The sequence below is a fragment of the Dermacentor albipictus genome, chromosome 7 (genome assembly GCF_038994185.2).
Source record: "Dermacentor albipictus isolate Rhodes 1998 colony chromosome 7, USDA_Dalb.pri_finalv2, whole genome shotgun sequence".
Classification (NCBI taxonomy): Eukaryota; Metazoa; Arthropoda; class Arachnida; order Ixodida; family Ixodidae; genus Dermacentor; species Dermacentor albipictus.
In genome coordinates, this window is record NC_091827.1 from 78,356,107 (window position 1) to 78,370,392 (window position 14,286).

General features: G+C 45.1%; 1 long non-coding RNA gene across 1 annotated transcript; it reads left to right on the forward strand.

Annotated features, from left to right (window-relative positions):
* The first annotated feature begins 1,791 nt into the window (after positions 1-1,791).
* On the forward strand, positions 1,792-4,626 carry LOC135899014 (uncharacterized). The gene is made up of 4 exons (XR_010563493.1): positions 1,792-1,930; positions 2,275-2,319; positions 2,618-2,664; positions 4,431-4,626. It is a non-coding gene; the product is annotated as an uncharacterized lncRNA (long non-coding RNA).
* Positions 4,627-14,286: the final 9,660 nt, after the last annotated feature.

Below are 14,286 nucleotides of genomic sequence, written 5' to 3' on the forward strand. Positions count from 1 at the left end.
CCGACTACTTCCCCGTCATTCCCGAAAGCAAAGACAAAAATAATAGTGATTGCGGGCCTGCCTGTGAAGACAGGAAGACCTCGACCACGTGACCCACGTGCCTGCGTGTCATGTTGTCTGGGGGTGGACCTTCTTTGCTGCGACACTGTTTCTAGGGTTGGTGGGCGTACTAGAGCGGGCCGATCCAGGAAAGTGTGCAACGATAAAGCGCACTTTAGTCGATAAGACTGAATAAGCAGATGGGTCGTGCCCCAAATCCTGGGAAAGCAGCAAGGAGAAATGACTGCTTTAATTAAGGAATTGTGCTCCTGATTACATACACTTGTTGCATTGAGGATATTTAGGTAGTATATGCTTCATCACTGAATAATTCCGTCTAAAATAAGACCAGCATGCAGGACACCTGTAGGGTTGTAAATATGGTAGGTATGTGTAGCGTGTACGCTGGAAAGCCCCTTGCTTTAATATGACTTAATGGGCATGTGCATCTTTAATGTGATACGTAGGTGACGCATGCGTCAGAACACGAGAAGTCATAGCGGTAAAGCGGATAAGCCATCTAACAGGGGCTCCTGAGGAAGTACGATTTCGGCCGAAAGTTTTCACGACTTCGTGCGGACAGCAGGTGAAGTTTGATGGAGCTTTGTTCTGAAATAATGCGTTTCTGTTTTTGTTATTAGTGAGATGCTCTTAAGACAGCGCGTGCTCAAAATTGGCATTCTCGCTTTAGAAACAGGAAGCGAAGTGTCCCAATTACATCATTTCTGTTAATGGTGATGGTCATGGCATCGTGCTTATCGGCGTCAAGCGTGGTTACATACATGTTGCACGCGTTTCTTGTTTTTAGGATTGCAGTCTGCGCCGTCAGAGGTCATCGAGAATAATATCCAATGGACGCAGAGGAAGCCTGGCCCTACAAATCTTGATAAGTACAAAAGAACTACGAGGGAGAATGAAAAAGTCTTTGTCCCTATTTTTATTTGCCCACGTATGGGACATACAGGCATTTACAAATATACGCACTTTTCTACGCACTTTACACTATTTTTACACATAGTCCCCATACCGGTCCACACATTAGTCCCATGGCAGCACTAAATTTGAGGTGCGACTGTGCCATGTTGCTATCAGTCAGCGACGCACGCGGCCTCCCCGAACGCCCATTGTCGTGCAAGTGTTCGCGGCCTTTTGCCAACTCACATCACCACCACTTCGCACTTCTCAAAGCAAGGCCCCTTTCGCCATACATGGGCTGCATTTCCCTGTAGGTTTCAATGGGCGTTCATCTCGTACTCCATGGAAAACGAATCACACTTCGTTGTTCGTAAGCAACGGACGTGTGAAGCACAATCACCATCTTGAACAACTGGCAGCAGCGCCGTGCCACGGAGATACCAGCAGATAAATCACGACCGGTCCTAGAAAGGCCCACCGCTGGGAATGGGTATGTTGACTTCGCATTTACAGCCGTAATTTGGCCGAAAAAAATAGGGGAAAAGACTTTCTGATTTGCCCCCGTATACCGCTTTCTGGAAATAATTTACATCACATTTAGTGTACATTGTGTAATATATTCGTGAAAACAACCCCTGCTAGATGCGACCACAGCGTTTTATCTTCTGACGAGTCAGATTTCATGAGCTCACCCCGCAGGCACATCTGCGCAGGAGTTCGAAGTCACGCAAAGCTCACGCAGCTTATACCCGCATGTCTCTGTGAGGCTGTGAGGAAACAGCTGCGGTCTTTTGTATCGAAACACGGCCATGCCTTTATTTACGTTTCATAGAAGAATCGTGCTGTCGAGAGCTTGGGCCTGAGTAATAGACAGAGTAACAGGCCGGGTATCTCCTAATCTGTACGACATTAATTTCTGAGCTTCATATCGCAGATATAAACTGCACCGGAGTAGAGAGAAGGCATATGTCAACGGGTAATTGTGTTTTCTTTATTGCGGCGCTATCACTCCAGCGGCGGAACTCAGAAATACTTTCCTTCGTGCGTGATTTGTGCCATTGGTCGGCCGCCTTCATTATTATTGCGTCTAGTTGCACGATTAACAGAATTTTTTTCTCGCGATCGAAACTAGCGTAAGAGGCTTTTGTGAGTAGAGACCCTTGCTTTCTTTCTGCATGAGTATAAAAGTACAAAATATTATTACATATTCGGTGTACAGGCAGTTCCGGTTAGGGAAGGCGAGGAAATTATGGAGTGCTCTAACCCCAAACCGTAGCCCTCGTGATCCTGTTTTTTTTTTACTTCGCCCGTCTATTGCAGGAAGTCGAATGCAGAGACATATATACATGGCCGGTGCGTTATTAGGTAAGAAACCTGGTGTAGTCTTTTTATGTAAGTATTCTGACAATAATTTGCGCAATTATGCATGTGGTATAATGGCGCCTATGGACACTTGAACCAACCTTTGTTTTATATTGTGTTCTTTTGTAGACGGGAAAATTCAGTATTTACCCTTTAATCCTATAGCTTCAAACACATATCTATAATGTATAGCTTCAAATATATCTAAACGTATAGCTGTAACTATCTGTTTCAAGTGTAAGAGAAACATAGTCCCTTAAGTGTGCAACAAAAACTCAAGACGCGATCTCCTGGTTTTCAGCCACGTGGATGGTTTTTCCGACTGGGAACGTTCAATGTGCTGAAATGGTGAGATATTTTTTAACGACCACTAGACAGTAGACCCATGAAAGCTGCTGATGTTTGCTTCACGAATTTTATAAGTAAAGCTGTCTACGGATAACATTTGTGACAGGAAGAAAAAAATAAATGCTCTAATAATGAAAATCGTGCAATATGTAAGTGACATAATTAAAAGAAAAAAATTATTGTCACAGATTGCGCTCCCTTATCGAGCATGAGAAGTTGTACACCCTAATTACTTAGCATTTATTAAGTGCCGTAAATTTCTGTCAATACACTTTACAAATCTGTCTTGAAACTAGGAATCGGATGTGGTGGTACTTGTTGCCCAGTGAGCTTTCGGGAGAGAATTCGCAAATGAAATAATTGGAGTATTTAAACAGTGTAGAAAAAAAAGAAACATATCTCTTTCGCGAACTTGTACATGGCTTTGAGATCCTTTTTATTGGGAAAACATCATTAGTATTGGAAAAAAGTATTATCGATAAAATAAAGTCTGCTATCGGCCTCTTAACGTTAAGCTTTAAGAACCACGTCCTGGCTGTTCAGCCAACAAGCTAATGTTGGTGAACGCAAACCGCCCATTACTATTCGCGTTTATTGATTTTTCTGGTTTCTGCGTTGATATTTGACAACCTATTTTGGTAGTGCATCTAAAATAGGAAATATTTTTGTGCTACTTTGCGTATCGTTTGAACACTTAGTATCCGAAGAGCTTGTGGCTATCATAACATTTGTTCAGACACGTGGTAAACCTTAAAAAAAGAAAAAGAAAGAAAAACAAATCACTGCATTAGTAAATTTTACAAAGAGGTAGAGGCTATGCCGGTATGTTTCTTATTTTCACAAGGCCGTCTATAGTGTTAAAAGAACGGTCTATTGAAACATGCTGGTTATTCGGCAATTTCTGCATGGCACACCAGCCGTTTGATAGAGCGTTGGCGACCATTGTCCAAATGAGATATTGCACAAAACGATCATGGAGGAACAACTTGAGCGTTGAGCGTTGAGCATTCGCACAATGTTCCCCAGCACCTCTAATGAAAGAATAGGCCTCCTTTGAAAAAAGGTGGATCAGTTCTGCGGTCGACATTTGCAAGTACGTACACAGCCGGCTTAAGCATATTTGTTTCCCTTTCACTGTATATCTGTTAGGAAAGCAGGCAAAACGTGCAATATGTACCAAATCAAATCGCACTTGCAGATGGACGAGTTATGCTGCCATCTATATCAATATGCGCAGATAATTCAAATCAACTTTGCATTGAGCTTGTAAGAATCAGGTTCGCTATCTTTATAAGCTTTGCACGCGGAATAAATTAACAGAAAGCGCAAGCTGCATACATATTGCATTTAGGGAAGCTGCGGTACTCCATCTGAGACACATATTGCATCTATAGCGAAGGTAACCTGCATGGAATACCCCGCTGGAATCAACCAAACCTTGCCGCGATATTCTCGCTCCTACACCTATCCAAGTTGTTAAATTTGAAGGCTGCGCGTTACCTAGATTCATAAACAATAAACAAAGCTCTTCTTTCGAATTAACAAGGGAAACAACCTTCCCAGTGTATTGCGATTTACGTATTACGGATGGTTTAAGGAAACACAGACAAAAACGCCAAACACTCGTCTCGTGAACAATAAGGCCATTTGGACGCCCGGGAATATGTTGCCATTTCTCAAGTATTTATTGTACCATAATGAGGGCGATGAATGAATTTGAAGTTCCATGCGCCTATTTAGAGGCACGTGCTATCTTTCTTCCGTAGGACGACGAGGGACACACAAGCAAGGTGGCACAAGAGCGGCGCATCATTTTCCACCTCACTCGCACAACTACAAGACCAACAAGAAGCTTGCTAGAATACATTCCACAAGCTCAGCCCTGGCCCCCACAAGCACCTCGCCCACGAGAAAAGAGATAGTGCCACTTGGGTGTAACTCATTTTGATTAAACAAACCAAACTAAAAAATTTGCGTTCTTTTTTTTTACATGAAGGCGTCTGTAGATAGACTGGCTCAGTGGAACATTAAGCACCAACCAAAGATGCAAGCGAGCATGGTAAATCGTGGCCTGTGTTGTACACGTTGCAACAAGTAAGTAACCGATTGCAATTACTGTTGCTGCATTCAAAAATGGTTTTCATTATAATTACCAATTACTGCCCCTCTTTAGCATTAGGACATAACTCAAAAGTAATCGGTTATTTCTACCTTACTTTTTCCCGAACTTTTCATGACATTGACGAGATACCGCTAACAGAACGGGCTGGCCTGGCACTGTCAGTGCGGCCTCTGCAGCCCTTTATACATTACTTAACTTTACTAACAATTGCTATTAAAATATTTTATCCATCATGTCTCTCGTTTTTTTGTCGTGAAGACATCATCAGCGACATCGAAAGCTAAGTCGGTGAGTGGGCTGGAATGCAGGGCGGTGTCGTAATGTACGAACGTGTTACGCACAAGAGTGTCGTTGCTCAGTATAAGGGGCCAAATCGACAAATCTTTTCGTTTTTAAGTGCTCTTTTTCATTACCTGATCGCCTTCGCTTTGTCCTACATCACTATTAGCTAGCACGAACGCTTTTAGCATGAGAACGTTTTGCGAATACGGACCCTGGTTCCACCTTGACGCGCAGCGTGTATGGTTATCGGAACTTGAAGACGCCCCCGCTCAGATAAATGGAAAGCTGTAAACAACAACAGAATAGGTGATATCGTGGCATCAGCGTCCTCACTGGCCTTCCCTATGGAGACATTCAAGCACCGGCTAAATTGGTCGACCAACATATCTGGTGGAATTACGAACACAGCAAAGTAAGAAATTGCATGTAATTGCTTACGGAAAAGAAGTAAATGGATGACAGTAAGCACTGCAGAGTAAGATATGTCATGAATAAATTATGAGATTACCAGAAATGTAGTATACTACAAGTAATTATTTAGGTGTAGTGCGTTAAGTACAAGTGTGATTGTGGCGAGATGCCATCAGCGCCAGCCTGAACGGGAACACCTGCACCGTGTTCAGCGACTCCAAAAAGCGGGTTGAAAACCTCATTCACTGCCTAATAAAATCGGGACCCTCGGTTAACCCCCTTTCTTCTCATATATATATATATATATATATATATATATATATATATATATATATATATATATATATATATATATATATATAGTGTAAGCATTTATGCGGACTTCATCTTCATCTGTACAAAGTCATCATCAATCATCGGCTCGTGTTCGTTTTTGCGTCGGCGCCATTTTTCCTTCTTGGAATAAAGCGTCGTCTCAACCGTGGTATTTCAAGTGGGGGAGGCGCTTTAAGATCCCTTCGACCTCAATCCACTTCGAGATCTCTCCTGGAGCTCCGTTCGGGACGCCGCTTACGCCAAGAGGCCGCCATGTCGCAAGACCAGACCGCAGCATCCACCATCTCGGTTCCAGTACCAGCCACTCCCACTCCCAGCCCTGCCAACAACCGGTATCGCGACCCTGAAATCTTCTCTGGCTTGCCTGGTGAGGACGTTGAAGACTGGCTCGACAACTACGATCGTGTCAGCGACTACAACAACTGGAACGAGACATCGCGGTTAAACAACGTGCCATTTTACGTTTCTCAAGTAGCCAAGACCTGGTTCCTGAATCATGAGCGCGACTTCCGTGATTGGTCGTCTTTCAGGGAGCAGCTACGGCGGATTTTCGGCACACTATATATTATTCGTGTTGAACTATCTCACCGCAGGTCAAACCGCTCTCCCTGGACGCAAACACAGGGCTCCATTTCATATCGGCATACTGTGTATTTCATAAAGACATCTTATTGCATAAGCAAGAGGAAAATGTGGCATGGCCAGCATGAAACCAGAGAGCGGGTAGGCCTAGGACTTGACAGCGTCGGTTATGTCCATCTATCTTGCCATTCTTCCATCCACGGTGGCCGGTTTTTATTTACTATTACCAACAAGCATAGTCAAACACATGACATCAACTTGTGTTGGAGTTTTCTAACAGACGCTCTGGCACCGAGGGGGTAAGGGGATACGGATTATCAGCTGGCCTTGAACATGGCTTCGTCTAGTACATGGGACAAATATAGCTTGCGCAAATATTGTTTTTTGGGAGATCAAATACTTGTAAAATATTTCTTCTCCATTACATATATTGTATTATTGTTTAATATTCTGCGCAACTAAACGAATAAAACGGAACCATATCAATGGCGTATTACCTCGGACTTGTGTGCAGTGTAAGTCTAAGCTGGTGCAGTTTTCACGTAGTTATGTCTTGTGTTGTTGTAGATACGTGGTATGAAATCGACTCCAAAACCGTGCTTCGTTACGTTTTCTCGGACAATTATAGGTACGTTGAATTCATTATGCAATTTAGCATGCTGATGTTCTGTGGTATCCTGGACTCATGTGCAGAACTTCGTGTTCATGCTGTATGACATTATTTAGAGTCTTTCGTGAGATATCACAACTTCATTTTGCCTGCCAGGCAATGCGAAGTAGCCGGTGCCATCCGAAGGAGCCAACGTCTTTTAGTGTATCGAGTAGACAAAAGTAAAAATAAAGAAACGCACTGTTATAGCTGACATTGTAGCTTTTCCTGAAACGTTAGAGTAACTCGCTGCTGTCGTTTACGGTTAATACAAACGTTCATTAAGATGTGAATGCTTAAGGTACATAAATATTTATTGACATTCATAAAGAATACATTTTACTTTCGTTTTATCAAAGAATAAACCAATGATGATGATGATGAAAAACTTTATTTCTCCCTCTTTAAAGGGAAGGGGGCAATGGAATAGAGGGTGGGGGAGGAACTACTTGAAGTACGCCTCCTTTATCCTCTCAGCCCACTCCAGGATGCCCTCCATAGCTGGAGGTCAGCCAGATTTGTATATTAGGCCTTTGAAATCTTAGAGTAAGATTGTATCATTTTTGCAGCATTCTTGTATGCATTGCGAACACTTCCTGGTTTGAACGATGCCGGCTTTGTAAATTCATAACCTAACGAAAACGTGCTTCATAACAACAAGTACATACACGCTCGTACACTGTTAGAGGGAAGGTACGATCGCGTGTTGCGACCCGGTGAGCACCAATGAAACCTATGCAGCAAACGCGGCCGCGCATCAAAGCAAGCCGGTACAGGTGCTGGCCAGGTTGAAAGGCATGGCTTCGTGTCTTCCGCTAAACTGTTGGGGCGTGCCAGGTTCACACTGCTGTGAAGCGAACTTCGCTCCCACAAGCGTATGGTTGCGTCTGTGAAGCCAGGCACCGCACGTAAATGGTTGGTGAATTCCCCACACTATGGCCAAATGATCCTGCATCATCATGCTATTCTATAAGACAAAAAGATATAGCTTCATTTGTAACTTCTTAGGGTAACGACAGCGTTGTTACCTAATTATTTTTACTCATATAGGTTTTACCCGACGCAAATACTTGCAGGAGTATATGTAGTTCAGTGGTTAAAATGCTCGTTTTTCTTTCATCTTCGGGATAAGAATATGCGGCTACAAGCGAAGTTTTACTAAAGCCAACACGTGCTTGGTGGACCCAGCAACTAGTAGTTGGCAACACATCAAGGAAGCACCGCACATGCACAGGTTTCTTTTATTGCGCGGCCGCACTGTGCTATTCTGACAGCGTGGTACAGCGTGGCCGCGCGATTTCCTGCACACTCTAAATGTAGATGAACGTGAAGTAGGGGCCCTATAACGTAAACATATTCCAATATGTTTCTATTCCAATCCCCTGACGTCAAATTTGCGTAACCACCAACGCAAGCACCGGGCGGTCACCCGCAGGGTTGTCTGAACAGACCAATCAAACGCTCTCCTCGTTCATAGGAGGTCACTTTTCTTTGCTTGAAAAACGAATAACATTGCCTGCATTGAGCAGCTTGTCGTATTTAATTCGCTGACAAGAGGCGAGCAGAACGCTCAGGTGGACAGGGATTCGATGGGGACGAGCGACTGGACTGAAATTCGATAACCGGATGAAGAGGGCGGTGCCGGCGTCTACGATTGGTCGGCTTTCCCTTAGCTTGTGGTGGCTGGTTGAAAATCGTGGCGGCATGCAACGGAAGCTCAAGAATGACGCTAAAACGGACCCTCATCAAAGAAAAGTTGGCAGAATGAGGGGGTAAATGGGCCGAAAGTGCTCGAAAACGTTACATGGCCACGCAACAAGTTTTCTTATACGCAAATACACCCATGCTATCCGGCAGGTGCGAGTAGCCAGCGTCTGAGCGATCAGCGGCAGTCATCTTTAATTCCTTTCGGAACGGGGCAGCCTGTGGCTATCCCGAAGAAAATTCAGTTTTGTTCGGCATATTAATGCATCTTTAATGCGTACACGTCCCTTTGATGCGGTGAGTTTTCGCGGTTTTGTGACGTCGCGTGACGGGCAGATGAAGTGGGTGTAGCCCAAAAACTTTTTACCAATAGCGGAGGGCTAATGGCGAAAAGGGGTCGAATCAGAAATAACTGTTTTTCTTTTTTCTGTCATATCATGCATAATCAGTGTGTACACATCATATCAGATGGGGAGGTATCGCGGTTTTCGTGACGTCGCGTGACAGACAGGTGAAGTGGGGGTGGCCGAAAAAACGTTTTTGACCAATCGTGGAGGGCTGATAGCAGAATTGGAATAGAAAAGTTTACAATAGCTTTACGTTATAGCACCCTAGGTCTGAAACTTTACACTGCAAACTGCGGAAATGAAAAAAACATTAACTGCGATTTATAGTTTGCAGAACTTTTCAGCGTACTTAGCTCCTAGCTGATATGAGTGCTATGTGATTGCTAGATATCGTCCTATCTACAGCTTGTAGATATCGACTGGCTTTATCAGCTCGGACGCTCTCGAGCGCAGTAAAAAAGAATCACCTACAATTACGATAAACCCTAATGTGAAATTTCAGTGCCTCTCCTCACCTATTTTCATTTAGCAATATACAGGCTGAGGTGCACAATCTGCCTCATGCAGCACATTGCACGCGGAGCGAACTGTGGCGAGACTGCCTCACTAATAGGGAAATCGCGGCAGGCAGCACGTGGGTGACGCTTGAGCACAATTGACAGCAGCCGCCGCAGACAGACCTCCGTTCATGCAGCACTTTGTTTCCATATGTGGTATCGGTGAACGCGCCTGCCGCTTGCCATGGCTCAACAGACGACGGCGCGCTACTCTGGCGCCATATTGTAGCGGTCATCGCTGCAGAGCCCGTCTTGCGTGGAAGTACGCTTTTGTACTCACGCTTTTGCCATACCCTCCTCCTCCGTTTTCCACCTCATGGTTCCGCTGCATCCTCCTCCTTCGATTTCGTCCTCGCGCTTTCTTCACTTTCGCCGTCTTTCATTCCCCGTCGTGATCCGCGTTCGCTCTTCCCTCCTTCGCTGTGCGCGTTCGCTCGGGAACGCCGACGCCGGCGCTCAACGCAGGAACGAGCGCCTAAGAGCTGCGCTCTAAAACACATCAGTGATGATTAACCGCGTTGACGAAGAGGAGGAAAAACAGAAGAAAAGATAACGTAAGGCTAGCTGACGGCAGTGTAATTGCACAAAGGGTAAGGGAACACTGATAAAACCAGACCAGAAAGTAAATAAAAAGATAGAGAGAGGCATAAAAAAAAGAAGAAACATTCATCAGGCCTTCCCCTTTGTGAAGAAGGACGAGCAAAGCTTTGGTGTTTTACCTCAATTGACGCATTTATTTGTATATAGGTATTCTTCTTCTTCTTCTGATTATTATTGAAGGACACGGACAACGAATACATCTTTTGACTTTGGAGTGATTTATTCTTATTCTTTTATGAAGCAGTAACGCGTGAAAGTGCCGCTGCAAGGCAGACGACAATTCAACAATATTTACAATTTCACTGTGAACTAAGTAATAAAGAAAAGTAGACGAAACTTGGCGTAATGCTAAAGTCGTCTTAGCGACTAATTGTCGTATAATTTGTTTCGGGATAGTTTCGAGAATATAAGAGTTAGAACAGTTTTCTGTAACCATACTGCCTCCGTAGATGGACTTGTATTGACAGGAGTTCTGTAACGTTTACGACTTCACTGTAAACTAACCAATTAAGTTAAGTAAATGAAACTCAGCGTAATGATAGAGCCGTCTTAGCAGCCAATTTCAGCATAAATTTATCCAAGATAACGCAATAGATTGAGAGCTACAGAGCATTCGCGAGAAACTAGAGACAAACATTTTTCGTGTTGATGCGACGTGCAGACGGATGAACATCGGCCACCGCTAGAGGGCAGCTATATACAGCTTCGCTGTGGAAAACGTGAGCATTTATGTGGTGGTGAGTCGGGCAATCTGCCGTCACCAGTCAGCTTTGTCGTGGCATGAAACTCTTGGTCAGTTAGCAAAGTAGTGTTAGCAAAGAAAAATTAAATTTTGTTGATTTACCCCGATTTAAGCAGCTACGCATCATATATAGATTTAATAAGGTATGCCACAGACTGCATTTACGACAAAATCGTTGCGAAACCTTTCAGTTATGAAGTGGTTTATATATATGGGAAGGTACGATGACCTATTAGGTCGACACAATTTGATCTTACCCTGGGATGTATGCGCACACCCTCTATATCAATGTGGAGATGTTAATTTCATCGGCCTTCTTGTCATCTAGATTTTCGTTGCTTTTGCTTGAAGGAAAGGGCACTTGAATAAGAGGGAGTATTGGTCAGAATTGGCTACGAAAATAGAACACGCCAGCATTTATCCAAGGTGAAAGAACAGCTTAGCAGCTGACACTCACCACCGAGCGCAACGAGATTGTTTTCGCAACTGCGTTATCAATGGGTCTCCTTGCTGCAGCCGTGAATCGTGGCCTTCGTGTCTGCACCGAAGTGCCTTTCGCTATGGTGTGCCACTGTAATATCGGAAGCCACTGTTCACCGCTGCCAGTTACAGGCCCTCACCGCGGCATCAGCAGGGGTGCTGCAACATGGAAACCCACCAAAAGTGCAGCAGTGAACAATATCCGCTTACACTCGGCCGTGCGTAGCAACGCCTAAACTTTACGTACACCGCGGTCTCCTCGACTGGGAAGTAGCCTTGGGATATCAGTGCAGTTATTCTGTCACTTCCGTTCAATCACTTCGTTGCTCGTCTAACGCTGTCATGCACTCGATAAAGAGAGTGAAATGGTGTGGGGTGAGGCATAGAGGTTAATCGGAAGAGATTCTGGCTTGCTTCTCGAGTGTGACTCATAACTGGTGCCAGAAGACGAAATGCTGCCTTCAGCGCTTTCTGTCCGTCGACGATGTCGAGGCGCGGCGGACTGCGGCGCCGATTTGCTGAAGGGAATGCATGCCTGGCTTGATACGGTTGATGGTGCCCCCTCTTCTTCGAACCTTTATATTTCGTTGATCTTCCAAATGGTGACGTCACGATGATGAGAACATGGAGCTCTACATAGCAAAGGCTGTTGCAAAGAGAATGCGGTTGGACGGTGTTAACGTAGAAGCGCGCCGTAAAAGTCAGAATTAGCGTGACAAACGCTACTTACGTAGCACTATTAGCCTCTATTTAGGTGACCGTAAAAGTGATAGATTGACGGAAGCAGCGCGTGATGGCAATGCTCTGCCCATTATTCCCGAGGCGCGTGTACTGCATGAGAAAATATTGCATGGCTGAACTCCTTCGCATCTGCAACATATCTTTTTCAGGTGACTGGCACAACCACAGTGTGCACGTTTAACCCAATGCACTACCTACGCAATTGGCGTATATCATAACGGAAAGAGAGAGAGAAAGCACTTTATTTGCTCCCGTCAGGTAGCATGGGTGATCGGGGTGAACGCAGCTCCCCCTTTCATCGTCTACCTCCCTCCTAGACATCGGCCGGAATTAGTTGGCTTCCGGCGGTGGCCTGGGCTCGACCAATGACTTGTTTTTGGGCTTGTTCTTCCTGGCTATGAAGGGAGGATTCGCGTGACTCTTTATTTCCATATAGACCGTTTAGTGCTGGGCAAGCCCAGAGCATGTGATTTAGGGTCGCTATGCCTTCACAGTTTTTGCATTTGGAAGTGTGCACCTCAGGATTGCATTTGTGTAGGATATACGGTTTTGGGAAGGTATCCGTTTGCAGTTTTCGCCAGATTACTTCTTCCTTCTTTGTGAGAGATCTATTGGGGGAGGTAGGGTTCTCCTGCCCATTCTATAGTTTTCTAGAATTTCTCTGTATGTGGTTAGGTTTCGCTTTTTGGACAGGGAGTAGTGTGCCTGGGCTGGGGCCCGGTGTGTTAGTCCTCATGCGAACTCGTTGGCGATCTCGTTCCCTGCGAGTCCACTATGGGCGGGCGGCCAAATTATTCCAATTAGGTTGTTGGGTATGTTCTCCTTGCCTAAATTTTGCCGGCCTCTTTGGACACCTTGCCGGTGTCAGAGGCTTTGATTGCAGTTTTAGAAAAAGGTGATAATTATTCTGGTTGATGGGTTTGCAATTGCCAGGGCAATCGCCGCCATCTCTGCCTCCTCTGGTGAAGATTGTCTCACGCTACAGCTCGAGTTAAACTCGCCTTTGTCGCTCACTACTACTGCAACGTAGTGCCCTTCTGGGTACTCTGCCTCATCGGTGTACACTACACCTTGTTTTTGGAGGAGGGAGCTTTGGAGTCTTTGGACTCTGCTTCTCCTGCGTTCCTCGTTGTGTATGGGGTGCATGTTTCTTTGGAGGGGGGGGGTATGCTTAACCTGCTGGCAATTTCTTTGGCGATTGTGGTTATCCCCTCACGCGATTCTGGGCTCTGGTAGCCCAGTTTCCTAAGGATGGATCTGCTCTTTGTGCTGCCAGTTAATCTGACGTATTTTGCCGTGAGTTTCGCCTCGCACATTTCCTCTAGGGTGTTTGACACTCCTAGTTTGAGGATCGTCCCGGTTGATGTGCACGGTGGTAAACCTAGGGCTGTTTTGACACCTTTCCTGATAAGGATGTCTACCTTATCTCTCTCTGCTTTAGCTGTCTTTAAGTACGGGATAGCGTGGGTGATTCGGCTAATGGTGAAAGCGTGGACAAGCCTAAGTAGGTTCGCGTCCTTCATCCCCACATTCTTGTTTGCTATCTTCTTGAGAAGCCTGAAAGTTTGGTTGGTCGTGGCTTCTAGTCCGTTTATCGTTTCGGTGTTTCTCCCATTTTCTTGTATCCATATACCCAGTATCCTGATCTTGCCCACCCTTGGGACTGGGGTGTTGTTGACCAGAAGCTCGATATTGACCTGCTGCTTGCTCATGACTAGCATCTCCAATTTTTCCGGTGAGCATTTTAGCCCTATTAGTCTCAGATAGCTTTCTTTTTCCCAGATTTCCCTTTGTACGATGTGGCCGTCGGTCCCGCCTCTGTCGACCCAGAGGGTGAGGTCGTAAGCGTAGAGAGTGTGGGAGAGGCCCTCTAGCTTTCTGAATCTCTCGGGCAGCCCGATCATTGCAATGTTAAAAAAGGAACGGTAGAGCCCCGATCCCTGCGGTGTTTCCGTGTTGCCTAGCTTAATGTTTTCTCTTATTGTGCCCCCAATTTCTATGTTCACAGTTCGGTCCGTGAGGAAGCTTTTGATATAGTTGTATAGCTTGCTTCTTACATTTAGGTGATT